The 18,169-nt window shown below is 43.3% G+C and overlaps 1 pseudogene; it reads right to left on the bottom strand.

Annotated features, from left to right (window-relative positions):
* Window positions 1-18,169, bottom strand: part of LOC135548033 (phospholipid phosphatase-related protein type 1-like) — a 134,396-nt pseudogene that overhangs the window by 57,412 nt on the left and 58,815 nt on the right.

Genomic DNA, 18,169 nt, shown 5'->3' with positions numbered 1-18,169 from the left:
TTGAATAAATAAAATGTGTTGTTGTTGTATGAGAGTAGTTTTCCCCCCCATGACAAACCAACACAAGGAGGACAGCATTTATCTATTTAAAATCTAAATCTATTTTACAGGACACTATAAATACTACAGTACATGTCGTGAATCTATTTTAAAGGAGTATATTTTCCTGTAATTTAATTTGTCCTAATGGACAACTTGAGGCTGTGTTTTTTTTATTTATAAAAAAGCTTTTTGAATCTAAGTATGTAGAAGGCTAGTTGGTAAGAGTCTTTTCTACCCAAGGAAAGGACATGTTCTGAGGCAAAGTGTTAGCCTCTATGTTGTATTACATGTATTATGGATCCCCGTCTGCCTGGGGTCCAGCAAAATTAAGCACGTTTATACAATTGAAAAAACATTCAAATACATTCAATGATTTCAAAACACACTGTGTGCCCTCAGGCCCCTACTCCACCACTACCATATATCTACAGGTACTAAAGACATGTCTATGTACAAGTGCGTATGCTATCATGTGTGTGTGTGTGTGTGTGTGTGTGTGTGTGTGTGTGTGTGTGTGTGTGTGTGTGTGTGTGTGTGTGTGTGTGTGTGTGTGTGTGTGTGTGTGTGTGTGTGTGTGTGTGTGTGTGTGAGTGTGTGTGTGTGTGTGTGTGTGTGTGTGTGTGTGTGTGTGTGTGTGTGTGTGTGTGGGGGGGGGGCAGTGTAAGAAAGGAGGACAACATCCTGAGTAAATGTGGTAGCTTCTATAAAGACTCAGGCTTAATGTTTTTATTAATGACGGAGAGAGATGTACACCACATTCATGCAACAAACCCCCACTAACCCCCATCCATGCAACAAACCCCCACTAGTCCACATACATGCAACAAACCTCCACTAGTCCACATACATGCAACAAACCCCCACTAGTCCACATACATGCAACAAACCTCCACTAACCCCCATCCATGCAACAAACCCCCACTAGTCCACATACATGCAACAAACCTCCACTAGTCCACATACATGCAACAAACCCCCACTAGTCCACATACATGCAACAAACCTCCACTAGTCCACATACATGCAACAAACCCCCACTAGTCCACATACATGCAACAAACCTCCACTAGTCCACATACATGGAACAAACCCCCACTAACCCTCATCCATGCAACAAATGCCCACTAGTCCACATTCATGCAACAAACCCCCACTAATCCTCATCCATGCAACAAACCCCCACTAGTCCACATACATGGAACAAACCCCCACTAACCCTCATCCATGCAACAAACCCCCACTAGTCCACATTCATGCAACAAACCCCCACTAACCCTCATCCATGCAACAAACCCCCACTAGTCCACATACATGCAACAAACCCCCACTAACCCTCATCCATGGAACAAACCCCCACTAACCCTCATCCATGCAACAAACCCCCACTAGTCCACATACATGGAACAAACCCCCACTGATCCACATCCATGCAACAAACCCCCACTAGTCCACATCCATGCAACAAACCCCAACTAGTCCACATCCATGCAACAAACCCCCACTGGCCCCCATCCATGCAACAAACCCCCACTAGTGAAGGAGAAAATAGAAACAACATTTTATTCATTGTGTTTTATTGCTTTTTCTATTACCACCAGACAGGGTTATTCGATATCAATGGGATTCTTCATAACTTAAAACAGTGTTATTCGATATCAGAGGGATTCAGAGGGTTTCTGAGTTCACTAAGAGAGAGAGGGGATGATACAATAAAGAGAGAGAGAGGGGATGTTACAATAAAGAGAGAGAGAGGGGGGGTTGTTACAATAAAGAGAGAGAGGGGATGATACAATAAAGAGAGAGAGAGGGGATGATACAATAAAGAGAGAGAGAGGGGATGATACAATAAAAGAGAGAGAGGGGGGGATGATACAATAAAGAGAGAGAGGGGGATGATACAATAAAAGAGAGAGAGAGAGGGGTTGATACAATAAAGAGAGAGAGAGGGGATGATACAATAAAGAGAGAGAGAGGGGATGATACAATAAAGAGAGAGAGAGAGGGGATGATACAATAAAGAGAGAGAGAGGGGGGATGATACAATAAAAGAGAGAGAGGGGATGATACAATAAAGAGAGAGAGAGGGGGGTTGTTACAATAAAGAGAGAGAGAGGGGATGATACAATAAAGAGAGAGAGAGGGGATGATACAATAAAGAGAGAGAGAGAGGGGATGATACAATAAAGAGAGAGAGAGAGGGGATGATACAATAAAGAGAGAGAGAGAGGGGGATGATACAATAAAGAGAGAGAGAGGGGATGATACAATAAAGAGAGAGAGAGGGGGTTGTTACAATAAAGAGAGAGAGAGGGGATGATACAATAAAGAGAGAGAGAGGGGATGATACAATAAAGAGAGAGAGAGGGGGGTTGTTACAATAAAGAGAGAGAGAGAGAGGGGATGATACAAAAAGAGAGAGAGAGGGGATGATACAATAAAGAGAGAGAGAGGGGGATGTTACAATAAAGAGAGAGAGAGGGGGATGATACAATAAAGAGAGAGAGAGGGGATGATACAATAAAGAGAGAGAGAGAGGGGATGATACAATAAAAGAGAGAGAGGGGGGGGTTGTTAAAAAAAAGAGAGAGAGAGGGGATGATACAATAAAAAGAGAGAGAGGGGGATGATACAATAAAAGAGAGAGGGGATGATACAATAAAAGAGAGAGAGGGGGATGATACAATAAAGAGAGAGAGAGGGGATGATACAATAAAGAGAGAGAGAGAGGGGATGATACAATAAAGAGAGAGAGAGGGGATGATACAATAGAGAGAGAGAGGGGATGATACAATAAAGAGAGAGAGAGGGGAAGATACAATAAAGAGAGAGAGATGGGGGGTTGTTACAATAAAGAGAGAGAGAGGGGATGTTACAATAAAGAGAGAAAGAGAGGGGATGATACAATAAAGAGAGAGAGAGAGGGGATGATACAATAAAGAGAGAGAGAGAGGGGATGATACAATAAAGAGAGAGGGGGATGTTACAATAAAGAGAGAGAGGGGGATGTTACAATAAAGAGAGAGAGAGGGGGGTTGTTACAATAAAGAGAGAGAGAGGCGGATGTTACAATAAAGAGAGAGAGAGGGGGGTTGTTACAATAAAGAGAGAGAGAGGGGATGATACAATAAAGAGAGAGAGGGGGGGGGATGTTACAATAAAGAGAGAGGGGGATCTTACAATAAAGAGAGAGAGGGGATGTTACAATAAAAGAGAGAGAGGGGGTTGTTACAATAAAAGAGAGAGAGAGGGGATGTTACAATAAAGAGAGAGAGAGAGGGGGATGTTACAATAAAAAAGAGAGAGAGAGGGGGATGTTACAATAAAAGAGAGAGAGGGGGATGATACAATAAAGAGAGAGAGAGGGGATGTTACAATAAAAAGAGAGAGAGGGGATGATACAATAAAAGAGAGAGGGGATGTTACAATAAAGAGAGAGTGAGAGGGGATGATACAATAAAGAGAGAGAGAGGGGGATGTTACAATAAAAGAGAGGGGGATGTTACAATAAAGAGAGAGAGGTGATGTTACAATAAAGAGAGAGAGAGCGAGGGGATGTTACAATAAAGAGAGAGAGAGGGGATGTTACAATAAAGAGAGAGAGAGAGAGGGGATGTTACAATAAAGAGAGAGAGAGAGAGGGGATGTTACAATAAAGAGAGAGCGGGGATGTTACAATAAAGAGAGAGAAAGGGGGATGTTACAATAAAGAGAGAGAGAGGGGGATGTTACAATAAAAGAGAGAGGGGGGATGTTACAATAAAGAGAGAGGGGGTGTTACAATAAAAGAGAGAGAGGGGGATGTTACAATAAAGAGAGAGAGGGGGGATGTTACAATAAAAGAGAGAGAGAGGGGATGTTACAATAAAAGAGAGAGAGGGGGATGTTACAATAAAGAGAGAGGGGATGTTACAATAAAGAGAGAGGGGGATGTTACAATAAAGAGAGAGAGAGGGGGATGTTACAATAAAGAGAGAGAGAGGGGGGGATGTTACAATAAAGAGAGAGAGTGGGGGGATGTTACAAAAAAGAGAGAGAGGGGGATGTTACAATAAAGAGAGAGAGGGGGGGATGTTACAATAAAGAGAGAGAGAGGGGGGATGTTACAATAAAGAGAGAGAGAGGGGGATGTTACAATAAAGATAGAGAGGGGGGATGTTACAATAAAGAGAGAGGGGGGATGTTACAATAAAAGAGAGAGAGGGGATGTTACAATAAAGAGAGAGAGGGGGCGTGTTACAATAAAGAGAGAGAGGGGGGCATGATACAATAAAGAGAGAGAGGGGATGTTACAATAAAGAGAGAGAGGGGGGATGTTACAATAAAGAGAGAGAGGGGATGTTACAATAAAAGAGAGAGAGGGGATGTTACAATAAAGAGAGAGAGAGGGATGTTACAATAAAGAGAGAGTGGGGGATGTTACAATAAAGAGAGAGGGGGGATGTTACAATAAAGAGAGAGAGAGGGGGATGTTACAATAAAAGAGAGAGAGAGGGGGATGTTACAATAAAAGAGAGAGAGGGGGATGTTACAATAAAAGAGATGTTACAATAAAGAGAGAGGGGGGGATGTTACAATAAAGAGAGAGAGAGAGAGGGGGGGATGTTACAATAAAAAGAGAGAGGGGATGTTACAATAAAAGAGAGAGGGGGATGTTACAATAAAAGAGAGAGAGAGAGGGGATGTTACAATAAAGAGAGAGGGGGATGTTACAATAAAAAGAGAGAGAGAGGGATGTTACAATAAAGAGAGAGGGGGATGTTACAATAAAGAGAGAGAGGGGGATGTTACAATAAAAGAGAGAGAGGGGATGTTACAATAAAAGAGAGAGGGGATGTTACAATAAAGAGAGAGAGGGGATGTTACAATAAAGAGAGAGAGAGGGGATGTTACAATAAAGAGAGAGAGAGGGGATGTTACAATAAAGAGAGAGAGAGGGGGGGGATGTTACAATAAAAGAGAGAGAGGGGATGTTACAATAAAGAGAGAGAGAGGGGATGTTACAATAAAGAGAGAGAGGGATGTTACAATAAAGAGAGAGAGGGGATGTTACAATAAAGAGAGAGAGAGAGAGGGGATGTTACAATAAAGAGAGAGAGGGGATGTTACAATAAAGAGAGAGAAAGGGGGATGTTACAATAAAGAGAGAGAGAGAGGGGATGTTACAATAAAGAGAGAGGGGATGTTACAATAAAGAGAGAGAGGGGATGTTACAATAAAGAGAGAGAGAGGGGATGTTACAATAAAGAGAGAGAGAGAGGGGATGTTACAATAAAGAGAGAGAGGGGATGTTACAATAAAGAGAGAGAGAGGGGATGTTACAATAAAGAGAGAGAGGGGGGATGTTACAATAAAAGAGAGAGAGGGGGATGTTACAATAAAAGAGAGAAAGGGGATGTTACAATAAAAGAGAGAGAGAGGGGGATGTTACAATAAAAGAGAGGGGATGTTACAATAAAGAGAGAGGGGGGATGTTACAATAAAGAGAGAGAGAGGGGGATGTTACAATAAAGAGAGAGAGAGGGGATGTTACAATAAAGAGAGAGAGGGGATGTTACAATAAAGAGAGAGAGAGAGGGGGGATGTTACAATAAAGAGAGAGGGGGATGTTACAATAAAGAGAGAGGGGGGATGTTACAATAAAGAGAGAGAGAGGGGGATGTTACAATAAAGAGAGAGAGGGGGATGTTACAATAAAGAGAGAGAGAGGGGGATGTTACAATAAAGAGAGAGAGAGGGGGATGTTACAATAAAGAGAGAGAGAGGGGGATGTTACAATAAAGAGAGAGAGAGGGGGATGTTACAATAAAAGAGAGAGAGGGGGATGTTACAATAAAGATAGAGAGTGGGGGATGTTACAATAAAAAGAGAGAGGGGGGATGTTACAATAAAAGAGAGAGGGGGGGATGTTACAATAAAGAGAGAGAAAGGGGGATGTTACAATAAAGAGAGAGAGAGGGGGGATGTTACAATAAAGAGAGAGGGGATGTTACAATAAAGAGAGAGAGGGGGATGTTACAATAAAGAGAGAGAGAGGGGATGTTACAATAAAGAGAGAGAGAGGGGATGTTACAATAAAGAGAGAGAGAGGGGGGATGTTACAATAAAGAGAGAGGGGATGTTACAATAAAGAGAGAGGGGGATGTTACAATAAAGAGAGAGAGAGGGGGATGTTACAATAAAGAGAGAGAGGGGGATGTTACAATAAAAGAGAGAGGGGGATGTTACAATAAAGAGAGAGAGGGGGATGTTACAATAAAGAGAGAGGGGGGATGTTACAATAAAAGAGAGAGAGAGAGGGGATGTTACAATAAAAGAGAGAGGGGGGATGTTACAATAAAGAGAGAGAGTGGGGATGTTACAATAAAGAGAGAGAGAGGGGATGTTACAATAAAGAGAGAGAGGGGGATGTTACAATAAAGAGAGAGAGGGGATGTTACAATAAAAAGAGAGAGAGGGGGATGTTACAATAAAGAGAGAGGGGGATGTTACAATAAAGAGAGAGAGGGGGATGTTACAATAAAAGAGAGAGAGGGGATGTTACAATAAAAGAGAGGGGGATGTTACAATAAAGAGAGAGAGAGGGGATGTTACAATAAAAAGAGAGAGAGGGGATGTTACAATAAAGAGAGAGAGTGGGGGGATGTTACAATAAAAGAGAGAGAGGGGATGTTACAATAAAAGAGGAGAGAGGGGATGTTACAATAAAAGAGAGAGAGGGGGATGTTACAATAAAGAGAGAGGGGATGTTACAATAAAAGAGAGAGAGGGGATGTTACAATAAAAAGAGAGAGAGGGGATGTTACAATAAAGAGAGAGGGGGATGTTACAATAAAGAGAGAGAGGGGATGTTACAATAAAGATAGAGAGGGGGGATGTTACAATAAAGAGAGAGAGGGGATGTTACAATAAAGAGAGAGAGAGGGGGGATGTTACAATAAAGAGAGAGAGTGGGGGGATGTTACAATAAAGAGAGAGGGGGGATGTTACAATAAAGAGAGAGAGGGGGGGATGTTACAATAAAAGAGAGAGAGGGGGGATGTTACAATAAAGATAGAGAGGGGGATGTTACAATAAAGAGAGAGAGAGGGGGATGTTACAATAAAGAGAGAGAGAGGGGGGATGTTACAATAAAGAGAGAGGGGATGTTACAATAAAGAGAGACAGAGGGGATGTTACAATAAAGAGAGAGAGAGGGGATGTTACAATAAAGAGAGAGAGGGGATGTTACAATAAAGAGAGAGAGGGGGATGTTACAATAAAGAGAGAGAGAGGGGATGTTACAATAAAGAGAGAGAGAGGGGGGATGTTACAATAAAGAGAGAGAGAGGGGGGATGTGACAATAAAGAGAGGGAGAGGGGGGATGTTATAATGTGGTGCAGTGGTCACAGGAGTGTAGAAACAGTGCCCTCTAGTGTTGATTCTCGGAAGTAATTAAAACTGATCGGCGTCTCAGTGCTTTCTACATGAGGACTTGATATATTTTTTTACCCAGTTGTTCTGTCGGAAGCCCACTTTCTGGATAACTCATGACATTACGTGCCAAGATTCTCTAATCGGCGTCCTTTAATCAAGCCTATCACAAGACAAACAAAACAGATGTTCCTGAATGGTCTGCTGAAGGTCATTATCAGAGCCCCTTTATGGCCTACATGTCGGAAGAGGAGGGGGGGGGCTTCACTGCTATGTAAAAGGAACCCTTCTCTCCCCTTTCTCTCTGCAACAAAGAGGACATGGCCCAGAGGAAAAAAAGGACATATCATTTCAAAATGTTGGGCTGATGAACTGTTGTAACAACCCGAATATAAATGTTTCTACTTTTTCTGTAATACGTGTTTGACTGAAATATGAAAGGTACAGACCCGAGACATGTTTATAGACTATGTATTCCACCCTGGAGATGGTTTTTCATTGTTCAAGACACCTGTGAACACGTATGAGAAAATCTCCTGGTTCATATCATATGAACGTTGCCATGTTGATTCCTTACAAATCAACTGGGCGGGTCCCAATGACACAGATCAGCCCTTCGAGCATGCCCTCTGTCAGTCTCTGGCGACCCCCGGTGGGACCTTACTGATGTAACCTCAATGTGACCCCTGGTGTTACCTTATTGATGTAACCTCTATGTGACCCTGGTGGAACCTTACTGATGTAACCTCTATGTGACCCCGGTGGAACCTTACTGATGTAACCTCTATGTGACCCCTGGTGGAACCTTACTGATGTAACCTCTATGTGACCCCCGGTGGGACCTTACTGATGTAACCTCTATGTGACCCTGGTGGAACCTTACTGATGTAACCTCTATGTGACCCCGGTGGAACCTTACTGATGTAACCTCTATGTGACCCCTGGTGGAACCTTACTGATGTAACCTCTATGTGACCCCCGGTGGGACCTTACTGATGTAACCTCTATGTGACCCCTGGTGGAACCTTACTGATGTAACCTCTATGTGACCCCTGGTGGAACCTTACTGATGTAACCTCTATGTGACCCTGGTGGAACCTTACTGATGTAACCTCTATGTGACCCCTGGTGGAACATTACTGATGTAACCTCTATGTGACCCCCGGTGGAACCTTACTGATGTAACCTCTATTTGACCCCTGGTGGAACCTTAGACGTAACCTCTATGTGACCCCTGGTGGAACCTTACTGATGTAACCTCTATTTGACCCTTGGTGGAACCTTAGACGTAACCTCTATGCGACCCCTGGTGGAACCTTAGACGTAACCTCTATGCGACCCCTGGTGGAACCTTACTGATGTAACCTCTATCTGACCCTTGGTGGAACCTTAGAAGTAACCTCTATGCGACCCCTGGAGGAACCTTAGACGTAACCTCTATGTGACCCCTGGTGGAACCTTAGACGTAACCTCTATGTGACCCCTGGTGGAACCTTAGACGTAACCTCTATGCGACCCCTGGTGGAACCTTAGACGTAACCTCTATGCGACCCCTGGTGGAACCTTAGATGTAACCTCTATGCGACCCCTGGTGCAGCTATCCTTAAACCTCTGAAAACTCCAGCCATTTCCTTGCACCAAATCTCAAGTAAACACTCTAACAAATTATCTTAACCAACCATAGCCAGTCAAAAGACAGTGAAAATAGCAGTCCCAATCAAACGTAGAAATACATATTTAAAGAGAAATTAGGTTGATGTATTGATCTTTTCTGTTGTATTAATTAACACATCTAGTCATTAAATAACTAAAGATAAAGGAGCACAGATGAAAGGACCTCCCTGTCTGGAGCCAGAAAGGGGTTCAACTTGTTTTACAAACTGAGACAGAAGTCCCAGAAAGGGGTTCAACTTGTTTTACAAACTGAGACAGAAGTCCCAGAAAGGGGTTCAACTTGTTTTACAAACTGAGACAGAAGTCCCAGAAAGGGGTTCAACTTGTTTTACAAACTGAGACAGAAGTCCCAGAAAGGGGTTCAACTTGTTTTACAAACTGAGACAGAAGTCCCAGAAAGGGGTTCAACTTGTGTTACAAACTGAGACAGAAGTCCCAGAAAGGGGTTCAACTTGTTTTACAAACTGAGACAGAAGTCCCAGAAAGGGGTTCAACTTGTTTTACAAACTGAGACAGAAGTCCCAGAAAGGGGTTCAACTTGTGTTACAAACTGAGACAGAAGTCCCAGAAAGGGGTTCAACTTGTTTTACAAACTGAGACAGAAGTCCCAGAAAGGGGTTCAACTTGTTTTACAAACTGAGACAGAAGTCCCAGAAAGGGGTTCAACTTGTTTTACAAACTGAGACAGAAGTCCCAGAAAGGGGTTCAACTTGTTTTACAAACTGAGACAGAAGTCCCAGAAAGGGGTTCAACTTGTTTTACAAACTGAGACAGAAGTCCCAGAAAGGGGTTCAACTTGTTTTACAAACTGAGACAGAAGTCCCAGAAAGGGGTTCAACTTGTTTTACAAACTGAGACAGAAGTCCCAGAAAGGGGTTCAACTTGTTTTACAAACTGAGACAGAAGTCCCAGAAAGGGGTTAAACTTGTTTTACAAACTGAGACAGAAGTCCCAGAAAGTCCCAGGGGTTCAACTTGTTTTACAAACTGAGACAGAAGTCCCAGAAAGGGGTTCAACTTGTTTTACAAACTGAGACAGAAGTCCCAGAAAGGGGTTCAACTTGTTTTACAAACTGAGACAGAAGTCCCAGAAAGGGGTTCAACTTGTTTTACAAACTGAGACAGAAGTTCCAGAAATGGGTTCAACTTGTTTTACAAACTGAGATAGAAGTCCCAGAAAGGGGTTCAACTTGTTTTACAAACTGAGACAGAAGTCCCAGAAAGGGGTTCAACTTGTTTCACAAACTGAGACAGAAGTCCCAGAAAGGGGTTCAACTTGTTTTACAAACTGAGACAGAAGTCCCAGAAAGGGGTTCAACTTGTTTTACAAACTAAGACAGAAGTCCCAGAAAGGGGTTCAACTTGTTTTACAAACTGAGACAGAAGTCCCAGAAAGGGGTTCAACTTGTTTTACAAACTGAGACAGAAGTCCCAGAAAGGGGTTCAACTTGTTTTACAAACTGAGACAGAAGTCCCAGAAAGGGGTTCAACTTGTTTTACAAACTGAGACAGAAGTCCCAGAAAGGGGTTCAACTTGTTTTACAAACTAAGACAGAAGTCCCAGAAAGGGGTTCAATACCTGTAATACCTGTAATGTTGTAATACCTGTTGTAATACCTGTTGTAATACCTGTGGTAATACCTGTTGTAATACCTGTTGTAATACCTGTTGTAATACATGTTGTAATACCTGTTGTAATACCTGTTGTAATACCTGTTGTAATACCTGTTGTAATACATGTTGTAATACCTGTTGTAATACCTGTTGTAATACCTGTTGTAATACCTGTTGTAATACCTGTTGTAATACATGTTGTAATACCTGTTGTAATACCTGTTGTAATACATGTTGTAATACCTGTTGTAATACCTGTTGTAATACCTGTTGTAATACCTGTTGTAATACCTGTTGTAATACATGTTGTAATACCTGTTGTAATACCTGTTGTAATACCTGTTGTAATACCTGTTGTAATACCTGTTGTAATACATGTTGTAATACATGTTGTAATACCTGTTGTAATACCTGTTGTAATACATGTTGTAATACCTGTTGTAATACCTGTTGTAATACCTGTTGTAATACCTGTTGTAATACCTGTTGTAATACCTGTTGTAATACCTGTTGTAATACATGTTGTAATACCTGTTGTAATACCTGTTGTAATACCTGTTGTAATACCTGTTGTAATACCTGTTGTAATACCTGTTGTAATACATGTTGTAATACCTGTTGTAATACCTGTTGTAATACCTGTTGTAATACCTGTTGTAATACCTGTTGTAATACATGTTGTAATACCTGTTGTAATACATGTTGTAATACCTGTTGTAATACTGTTAATTATTGTAATACCTAATACCTGTTGTAATACCTGTTGACCTGTTGCAACTGTTGTAATACTTGTCATTCATGTTGTAATAACTGTTAATAGACAGACAGACAGACAGACAGACAGCAACAGTGGACAGACTTGTCAGACAGACAGACAGACAGACAGACAGACAACTGACAGACTGACAGACTGACAGACTGACAGACTGACAGACAGACAGACAGACAGAAAGACAGACAGACTGACAGACAGACAGACAGACAGACAGACAGACAGACAGACAGACAGACAGACAGACAGACAGACAGACAGACAGACAGACAGACAGACAGAAATACTCACGATGATGGTGGGAGTGGCGGCGACCACGCAGTAGAGGATGAGGGGAGGGATGAAGCTGCTCTCGTCCACCCCGGGGTACGGCTTCATCAGGTCAGCATCGTTGCAGAAGAACCCCTGGACGTGGATGCCGAACGTGTCGGTCAGCTCAAAGTAGTAGGCCAGCAGGATGGTCCCTGCCATTATCACCAGCTGGGGAGACAACGTCAGGGAGATATCAGGATGGAACCCTAACCTAAATACAACCTGACCTAACTCAAACACAACCTATCCGAACCTAACTCAAACACAACCTAACCTAACCTAACTCAAACACAACCTAACCCAACCTAACTCAAACACAACCTAACCTGACCTAAATACAACCTGACCTAACTCAAACACAACCTAACCTAAATACAACCCAACCTAACTCAAACACAACCTAATCTGACCTAAATACAACCTGACCTAACTCAAACACAACCTAACCTAAAGTAGTAGGCCAGTAGGATGGTGCCCACCATGATCACCACCTGAATGAACAACACGGTCACATTAGTGACGAAGGCTTTGTTTACACTGCAGGCCCTAATCCTCAAACTAATTTTGTTTTTCAAATCCGTTTTGGAATACTGACTGTCCAAACAGTAAGTTACAAGTGACCAAATCAGATTTGTGTGTGTGTTCAGACAACTATGATAGTTGTCATAGTAACAACAGGTGTGTGAGCAGTGGTGCCGGCTGATTGGTGGTGGTGCTCGTGCTTCCTGTCACTCAGAAGTTATGTAGCAAGCTAAGGTGACAAATATGCAAACATGTAAGAACACGTTTAAAGCCTCAAAATGTAACATGATCCAACTAGCTAGCTAAGTAGCCGTTTAGCTAGCCAAAGCAGTCAACTAGCTTGCTAGGTAGCCGTTCAGCTAGCCACATAGGTCAACTAGCTAGCTAGCCGATCAGCTAGCCACAGCAGTCAACTAGCTAGCTAGGTAGCCTTTCAGCTAGCCACAGCAGTCAACTAGCTAGGTAGGTAGCCGTTCAGCTAGCCACAGCAGTCAACTAGCTAGCTAGGTAGCCGTTCAGCTAGCCACAGCAGTCAACTAGCTAGGTAGGTATCTGTTCAGCTAGCCACAGCAGCCAACTAGCTAGGTAGGTAGCTGTTCAGCTAGCCACAGCAGTCAACTAGCTAGGTAGGTATCTGTTCAGCTAGCCACAGCAGTCAACTAGCTAGGTAGGTAGCTGTTCAGCTAGCCACAGCAGTCAAATATCAAATTCCATGTGCTTTTTGGCTGTTTAGAGTGCAGGAAAAATATCAGATTCTAATCAGATATGCAAAACAAATGGATTTGAGTGACTTAGAACGGCCAATGTGAACCTTAATGGATGTCTAGAAGAAACCCTAACCTTAGCTTCAACGAGCTTCAACCCGACTTTGCTATTTTGTGATTATTTTGGAGTTGATCTGTTTTGAACTGAAAAATACCTGAGAGGGGAGGGGTATGCCTCTTCAACAGCACATGGTGTGTTGACTCTATGGCAGAGTGGTAGTCTTGATCCATTGTTCACCTGTCTTGAAATACCCAATGCTCAAATTCTGACTCTTCTACCTCTCTTTTCATCTGTTATCGTGACTGTATACATTCTACCTCAGGACAACAACAACATGATGGAGCTTAAACTGTACCAGGCTATAAACAAATCAAAACACATGTTATTGGTCACATACACACATTTATCAGATGTTATTGGTCACAAACACATATCAAATCAAATCAAATTGTATTTGTCACATACACATGGTTGCAGATGTTAATGTGAGTGTAGCGAAATGCTTGTGCTTCTAGTTCCGACAATGCAGTAATAACCAACGAGTAATCTAACCTAACAATTTCACAACAACTACCTTATACAAACAAATGTAAAGGGATGAAGAATATGTATAAAGATATATGAATGAGTGATGGTACAGAACGGCATAGGCAAGATGCAGTAGATGGTATCAGGTACAGTATATACTGTAATGACCTGACTAGATCATAAATGAACAATTGTCCAGACAGAGGCTTGAGTTTGCGAATTGACGGTTCATTATTACACAGGCTACTGTTTGCAGGTAGCACACGCCAAAAGATAACAGATTCCTAGCTCCACTAGCAGTGACCTTCTCTTGGGAAGCCCAGATTCACAAGAAGAACAAAAGCTAAACCTGGTCTTAACTTCCATGCTCCACCCCCTTACGCCACTCCGCCAACCACCAGGATGCCCGGCATCAGAACATTCCAGGCATTCCCGTGATTGGCAGAAAGGTTGATTGACATTTTGTGATGAAACCGGGTACTGGTCAGTACAACACAACCACCTCCTAGCCTAACACATAACACACAGCTGTCTGTGCGGGTCGCTACAATACATTTGAGATGAGTAATGTAGGGTATGTAAACATTATATTAAGTGGCATTGTTTAAAGTGGCTAGTGATACATGTATTGCAGGTGTTATTGCAGGTGTAGTGAAATGCTTGTGTTCCTAGCTCCACTAGTGGAGTAATATCTAACAATTCACAACAATACACACAAATAAAACTCTCTCGCCCACTATCAGAAATTTAAGTTAAATCCCTGTTTAACAACAGAGAGAGAGATGTTACGGTAAGGTAAAGTCAAAAGGTTTGTTACTATTTTGTGATGAAACTAAAGACGGTAGAACATGTGTCTGGTCTCCCCCTCTGAGACATGAAGCAGTGTGTCTGGTCTCTCTCTCTGAGACATGAAGCCATGTGTCTGGTCTCTCTCTCTGAGACATGAAGCCGTGTGTCTGCTCTCTCTGATACATGAAGCTGTGTGTCTGGTCTCTCTGAGACATGAAGCCATGTGTCTGGTCTCTCTCTCTGAGACATGAAGCCGTGTGTCTGCTCTCTCTGAGACATGAAGCCATGTGTCTGGTCTCTCTCTCTGAGACATGAAGCCGTGTGTCTGGTCTCTCCCTCTGAGACATGAAGCCATGTGTCTGGTCTCTCTCTCTGAGACATGAAGCCATGTGTCTGGTCTCTCTCTCTGAGACATGAAGCCGTGTGTCTGGTCTCTCCCTCTGAGACATGAAGCCATGTGTCTGGTCTCTCTCTGAGACATGTGTGTCTGGCTCTGAGACATGAAGCCATGTGTCTGGTCTCTCCTCTGAGACATGAAGCCATGTGTGTGTCTCTCTCTGAGACATGAAGCCGTGTGTCTGGTCTCTCCTCTGAGACATGAAGCCATGTGTCTGGTCTCTCTCTCTGAGACATGAAGCTCTGAGACATGTGTCTGGTCTCTCTCTCTGAGACATGAAGCCATGTGTCTGGTCTCTCTCTCTGAGACATGAAGCCGTGTGTCTGTCTCTCTCTCTGAGACATCTGGTCTCTCTCTCTGAGACATGAAGCCATGTGTCTGGTCTCTCTCTCTGAGACATGAAGCCGTGTGTCTGCTCTCTCTGAGACATGAAGCAGTGTGTCTGGTCTCTCTCTGAGACATGAAGCCATGTGTCTGGTCTCTCTCTCTGAGACATGAAGCCATGTGTCTGGTCTCTCTCTCTGAGACATGAAGCCATGTGTCTGGTCTCTCTCTCTGAGACATGAAGCCATGTGTCTGGTCTCTCTCTCTGAGACATGAAGCCATGTGTCTGGTCTCTCTCTGAGACATGAAGCCATGTGTCTGGTCTCTCTCTCTGAGACATGAAGCCATGTGTCTGGTCTCTCTCTCTGAGACATGAAGCCATGTGGTCTGGACTAGTAGCCGTGTGTCTGGTCTCTGAGACATCTCTGAGACATGAAGCCATGTGTCTGGTCTCTCTCTCTGAGACATGAAGCCATGTGTCTGATCTCTCTCTCTGAGACATGAAGCCATGTGTCTGGTCTCTCCCTCTGAGACATGAAGCCTTTGTAGTTGTTAGCCGCATGACTACTAACACATTATATAACCAAGACCAAATACTGGTTGGCTAGTAGCATTTAGACCTGGTTGGCTAGTAGCATTTAGACCTGGTTGGCTAGTAGCATTCAGACCTGGTTGGCTAGTAGCATTTAGACCTGGTTGGCTAGTAGAATTTAGACCTGGTTGGCAAATTTACCTGGTTGGCTACAGCATTTAATCAGCACATTTAGACCTGGTTTAGTAGCATTTAGACTTGGTTGGCTAGTAGCATTTAGACCTGGTTCAGCAATACCCTACAGCATTTAACCTGGTTGGCTATAGCATATTACATAAGTCAAATAAAAAACATGTTCTGATGTTTATAAAATACCTACGAAAACTCTTAGGACCAGATTCCCAGACACAGATAAAGCCTAGTCCTGGACAGACAAAGCAAACCCAATGGACATTCTCCATTTGAAGTTTTTGAGTTTTAGTCCAGGTATAGGGTAAATCGCCCTTAGTTACAAGAGAACCGGCCTTAGTTACAAGAGAGGAGCTTCCGTTCCATTGACCTTGATGGAGTAAGGAAGGAGACAGACAGTCTAATCAAATACCTACACTTTAATCAGCACTATGATATTACAGACAGTCTAATCAAATACCTACACTTTAATATTACAGTCAGTCTAATCAGCATCAGTGATCAATACGGACAGCGGGTCCTGTCAAACAACGAACAAACAAGGCAATCGTAACATGTCATCCCCCATGAATGAGGCATCACTCACCCAGTGGTGTCTGAGATATCGCGTGACGTACACATGAACAAATGTAAAGAGACAGATTCTTAGTCCCCTTCTCAATTTCATAGTGGGGGACCATAAAACATACTGCTGTAGTAAGTTACATAAGTTACTTAAGTTGCCATTTCTAAATGAAAACATACTGTGCCACAGTGAACGTGGCTATTTCCACCGGTTTTGGGAAGCGATTGGATTGTTCAAATGAAGATAAATAGAGCCAAGCGACTGAGGACCACAGCGGCTGTCTTGGAACATAGCCCAGTCACTAACCCAGTGACTCTGACAGCCCCCAGGTAATTCCCGCTATTACTACATGAGTTTTGTGTATTGACTGCTGGAAATTTTCTCAATTCTAGGGGTGCTAAAATCAGACTCTAAACTCTCCGGCAGACTTTAAAACCAGCCTGAGGCTAATGGAGCTAACGGAGCGAACGGGGATAACGGAGCTAACAGGGCTAACGGAGCTAACAGGGATAACGGAGCTAACAGGGATAACGGAGATAACAGGGATAACGGAGCTAACAGGGATAACGGAGCTAACAGGGATAACGGAGCTAACGGGGCTAATGCGGCTAACGGAGCTAAAGGGACTAACAGGGCTAATGGGGCTAACGGAGCTAATGGGGCTAACGGGGCTAACGAGACTAACGGAGCCAACGGGACAAACGGAGCTAACGGAGCTGATGGGGATAACGGAGCTAACAGGGATAACGGAGCTAACAGGGATAACAGAGCCAATGGGACTAACGGGGCTAATGGGGCTAACGGAGCTAATGGGTCTAACGGAGCTAATGGGGCTAACGGGGCTAACGGAGCTAATGGGTCTAACGGAGCTAATGGGGCTAACTGGGCTAATGGGGCTAACAGAGCTAATGGGGCTAACGGAGCTAATGGGTCTAACGGAGCTAATGGGGCTAACGGAGATAATGGGGCTAAAGGAGCTAATGGGGCTAACGGAGCTAATGGGGCTAACGGAGTTAATGGGGCTAACGGAGTTAATGGGGCTAACGGGGCTAACGGAGCTAATGGGGCTAACGGAGCTAATGGGCTATGAATGTACAAAGTATTATCCCCAAGATGGGCATGTTTCAGTGTGCTCTGGTTAAAATCTCTGTTGATGACAATTCCATTGCATGATTATAATGTTTACAGACGTAATACGCCAAAGAAGGTGAAAAATAACTTTAAGGCTTCTCTAGTCATGTGACCTGGTTAACCCACTAGACAGGACACCATCTCAGCTGCTTCTCTAGTCATGTGACCTGGTTAACCCACTAGACAGGACACCATCTCAGCTGCTTCTCTAGTCATGATGACCTGGTTAACCCACTAGACAGGACACCATCTCAGCTGCTTCTCTAGTCATGATGACCTGGTTAACTCACTAGACAGGACACCATCTCAGCTGCTTCTCTAGTCATGATGACCTGGTTAACCCACTAGACAGGACACCATCTCAGCTGCTTCTCTAGTCATGATGACCTGGTTAACCCACTAGACAGGACACCATCTCAGCTGCTTCTCTAGTCATGATGACCTGGTTAACTCACTAGACAGGACACCATCTCAGCTGCTTCTCTAGTCATGATGACCTGGTTAACCCACTAGACAGGACACCATCTCAGCTGCTTCTCTAGTCATGATGACCTGGTTAACCCACTAGACAGGACACCATCTCAGCTGCTTCTCTAGTCATGA

Source organism: Oncorhynchus masou, chromosome 11, assembly GCF_036934945.1.
Source record: "Oncorhynchus masou masou isolate Uvic2021 chromosome 11, UVic_Omas_1.1, whole genome shotgun sequence".
NCBI classification, from domain to species: Eukaryota; Metazoa; Chordata; class Actinopteri; order Salmoniformes; family Salmonidae; genus Oncorhynchus; species Oncorhynchus masou.
Note: the sequence above shows the minus strand (reverse complement) of the source record. Positions and strands in the feature narration are given on the sequence as shown.